This window comes from Clytia hemisphaerica, unplaced genomic scaffold, assembly GCF_902728285.1.
Source record: "Clytia hemisphaerica strain Z4C2 unplaced genomic scaffold, Clytia hemisphaerica genome assembly, whole genome shotgun sequence".
Taxonomy (NCBI): domain Eukaryota; kingdom Metazoa; phylum Cnidaria; class Hydrozoa; order Leptothecata; family Clytiidae; genus Clytia; species Clytia hemisphaerica.
Genome location: NW_027103993.1, coordinates 150,643 through 155,047, shown reverse-complemented (window position 1 = coordinate 155,047; position 4,405 = coordinate 150,643). Strand labels below are relative to the sequence as shown.

At 35.1% G+C, this 4,405-nt stretch overlaps 1 long non-coding RNA gene across 2 annotated transcripts; it reads right to left on the bottom strand.

Annotated features, from left to right (window-relative positions):
* Window positions 1–3,110: 3,110 nt before the first annotated feature.
* On the bottom strand, window positions 3,111–4,086 carry LOC136811172 (uncharacterized). 2 transcript variants are annotated; one of them, XR_010847203.1, is made up of 3 exons: window positions 4,000–4,086; window positions 3,605–3,732; window positions 3,111–3,430 (listed from the first exon to the last, which is right to left on the bottom strand). It is a non-coding gene; the product is annotated as an uncharacterized lncRNA (long non-coding RNA). The 2 variants fall into 2 exon arrangements; XR_010847202.1 differs by having other exon boundaries at window positions 3,605–4,086.
* Window positions 4,087–4,405: the final 319 nt, after the last annotated feature.

Sequence of the window (4,405 nt, the reverse complement as noted above, 5' to 3'; positions counted from 1 at the left end):
CAATTGGTTGTGTTCCCATGTATTGAACAAACGAGTCTAGTGAATCGTATTGCTCTGGTCCGAAATAACATTGACCAGTCGCCACGTTGAATTGTAAGAAGAAATGTTTATATGAGTCTATATCACGTCTGAAAAAAATAATTGTTAGTTTTTGAAATATTACTGAGCATAACAGCTGGCTGCAAGGATTTAGTTAATAAGACCTTTTCGCCATTGATGTCATTTTATATGTAAGCAGCCATTTTTCATGCAAATGGCATCATTTTCCAATAGACCAGGTCGATCTGGGGGGTCTGCATCCCCCAAGAGGTGAAAAATATTTGATGGTGGTTTTGGGTTGCTAAGATGCTATATTTTCAGGAATGAGACGGTAAATAGGCTGTTAAGGGGGCTAACTAAAATGGTAGGCTAGGTAAGTGGGGGTGTTTTTTGCCAAAATACCAATTTGTAAGGGATTTTGCTTGAGACTTGAAACAGCATGGTAACTTAGAAGTGCGATTCTGCACTATCTAAAAATTATTATTGATTGAAACTTTCCAAATATGTTACAAATAGGTAAAATAAAATTTTGATTTTGGTTCTATATCAAAGAAAACAGGGGGTAAAACACGAAAAAAACCCAAAAATCGTCTTTTTTCAGCAGAAAAGTGGTCCTAGGCAAACGAAAAACTGTTTATGATACTTCAAAGGTTACGTGGTGATAGATCCTGATTGCTCTCATCCTAATATCAGGATTTACTATCCCCTGGGGGCTTAATTTTTTATCTTCAGGGGGTAAAAATTGCAAAAATACTCATTTTTTGACCAAAATTCAATTTTTTGAGCTTATGTCTCGCGATTTACCCCTCAAACAGTCTCCAACTATTAAAATTCCCAATAAAAAGCCTTTAAACTAATAAAATTATTTGTTTCTAGGTTAGAAAGTTTCAAAATATCTCAAAACCGGGGGTAAAATGTCTAAAAATATTAAATTTTTACTAAAGAATCACTTTTTTTCAAAATTAAAGACTACCAAAGAGACTTTAATGACAGCGCGGTTCACACAAATCATTGAATTATACGAATTAGGATCAAATTTGGTTGTAGTCAGATTAATCGAAAGAAAAATATGACCTTTATAGATTTAGAAACCCCTTGTGACCAATTTATCTCATTACACAATGTGTTACGTTGGATTTTCAATCCAATCTAGAGAGTGTTTTCAGTTATTCAAAACGTTTGTAATGTAAATTTTGTAACATTTTTGTTAAAAGAATCTCTGTTTAAGTTATCAAAGACTAAGTTGCAATCAAAATTGTTCATTGCTTGCTATATAGCTTAATGGGTGTTTTAGAATTAGACTTGGAGAAAATATTTTCATGGTTTACATAATGTAGAAAACTTAGATAATGTTGATAAAATTTCATGTTTTTTTTTCTCTTTTAAGAAGAAAAATTAAAATGAAATGACAAAATGAAAAAGTGTATCATACATTACAATGGATATCCAAAATATTCAGTCCCTAAAGCTCTAAGTGAGATTAACCGGAAGCGTATTTTAGAGGCAAAGGAGAAACGTCAGAAACTTGGTGGTGCCCATTATGAAAATCATATGGAACAATGCAATGGCGTGCCAGAATTTTTCAATGAAAATCACTTTATGCATTCAGAACCTTGCTATAAAAAGTTTACAATGATCTTAAGTGGCCAATCGAGTAAACAAAAAGATAATCCTGAGGCACCACAACGCAAATCTAAACGAAAATCAAGTATAGAAGAAGAACCAAAACCACCTGGTTGGGTTTATCCACCTGAATGTCAAGATTGTAAACGTTACCGAGTCAAATACCAAGGAGAGCATGTCTTTCCTTTCAAAATTAAAACTCAACAGTGTGCTGAATCGATAAAGGCAGCTGCAAAAGCAAAGAGCGAAGATCTGTACTACGAAATCCATTTACTTGATTTAGTTGCTCGAGAATTCAAGATGCATGATCATTGTCGTAAAAAATTCCTGAAAGGATTCGGTGAAGTAACCAGAGACAATAACGAAAGAAATATTGCAAGCCAGGTAAACATTTCTCATCAATCAAAATTCAATTTCCTTTTAAACGGCCGTTTTTTAGAGTACCAGATAGTTTTCTTGTTGAGTAGTGAAGCCAAATATGAAACCTTAAGGATTAGAGTGGATTTTTAGTAATGTTTTGATTGCAAATTTCTTTCATTTTTTAGCAATCATCTCGAATAGACAAAAACGAAATTTCGAAAACAGATTTCACATCACTGAAGCTCTACATTGAACGAAACTTAATCGCAGAAAGTAAAGTTGTTTCTATGAAAATTTTACAATCCATCTATGGTGACAACTCCGACGATAGAAAAGCTCACGCTAGGCTTAAGGAAAAAAATTTTGAAGGAATTTCCTGACAAACTTATATTTGTACAGCCTGGTCAAAAATGCCCCGAAGTTGTTTTCAGCAAATGCATTTTTGATAAAAAGTTGATGCCATCGCTGGACCTTGAATCAAATGTTGTCTCTGTGGCCAAACAGTTAAGAGAAGATATCATTTCCTATTGCAAACCTGCACTCTCAGTTTTAAAGGTCTTTATTAAGACCTTTTGGGTGTATCAGGTAACGATCCGTTATCGCAGAACGTTTTGGGTCTTGTTCTAAATCAGACCTTAAGGTCTTGATTTTAATAAGACCTTTATCGCGCCCAATAGAGACTATTCTAGATCCCGAAAGAGACTTCAAGGGTTCTGATTCTATCATACCTAAAAGGTCTTATTTTAAACGAGACCTTTCGAAAAAAGTCCGTTATCGCAGAACGTTTAGGGTCTTGTTCTAAATCAGACCTTTAGCGCGCCCAATAGAGACTATTCTAGATCCCGAAAGAGACTTCAAGGGTTCTGATTCTATCATACCTAAAAGGTCTTATTTTAAACGAGACCTTTCGAAAAAAGTCCGTTATCGCAGAACGTTTGGGGTCTTGTTCAAAATTAGACCATATTAGTGCCTAAAAGAAACTATGTTTAGTACTCGTTTTTGAAGGTCTGTAATTTTCAAAAGGCCTAAATTGCCGAAACAAAACCTAACAATAATTAAGAGAAGAAGAGAATAAAAATACTCAAGAATTTCAATCTAAAAGATATATTATACCCAATAGGATTTCTAGATATTTTTCTAACAAATATCCATTATATTATGTATATAATAGTTCTTTGATATCGAAACGTACAAGAGATGTATTGTACGTGTCCAGTTTGTTCATGACAATGATGATGATTCACGACAAAGTCTAGCTGTTTATGTAAGTACGACTGTAAACCAGATTGTCAAACAAACGTCCGTGTCCAAGAGTTGAAAATTGAATAGACGTTTGTTGGTGACGGTGGCACAAAACTTTAATGAACTGGATAGTTGCGTGCTAACATGAAAGCTGGATAGTTGCGTGCTAAAAAATTCAAGAGAAGTGAGATAAAGATCACAAAACTGGTTTTTAGGCCTATTACTTCATCGAAATGTCATTTAGAAAATTTGAAAAATTCTTTACTTTTGATCCAGCTCTTCAAAGTTTTCCAGAAAAAAAAAACAAATTGGGCAAAGATACAGTATATTCAATTCTTACCTCAGCAGAGAGTCGATTTTGTTCTGGCCATACTTTAAACAAACGTTTAGAAAATGTGATGGTGGGATTTACAGCGACAGTGACATGGGCTCACATGATGTTGGGTTAGATTCTCGTTAATGTCGAAGCTGAAAAAAATAATATAATAAAAGATTTAAAACGAATATTGCACAAAAAATAAAATAAAATTTCGTAAAAGCCTAGCTAGTAGGATCAATAAATACAAGCACAAAATTCGATCGAGCCTCGCCAAAACTTTCCATGGGTGTATTTGCAACAATAAAGCTCCATGTTTGTGGAAGAAAAAAGGATTCATCCGATCAAAAGATATATAGCTCCAGTTGACAAAAAAAGGATTTTAAGAAATTTTATTACGTGAAGATTGTGTTACTTACCTTTTTTTCTTTTTGCTCTTCAGACCGTCTTCACCCTTTTGGCTCCAAAATTGTTTTGATTTTATTTTTGCACTTTGATCGGCATACAGGAAAACTGGGAGCCGGGAGGCGGGAGGCTGGACCGGTATCAGGGGGGATCGGGTTCAATAATCCGAAATGATAAGCCGTCGTCGAACATAGAGGTCGTCGTCGCCGCGCATAGAGGCCGTGGTCGGACATAGAGGTCGTCGCCGGACATAGAGGTCGTGGTCGGACATAGAAGTCGTCGTCGAACATAGAGGTCTTGGCCCAATTTTTTTCGGTCTTTATTTTATAAGTTCTGGTCTGGAAATTTGACAACACAGTCTTCAAAATAACACCTTATCGTATTTGTGTATAGCAAAGTCACGGCAGAACGTCGTCTTCT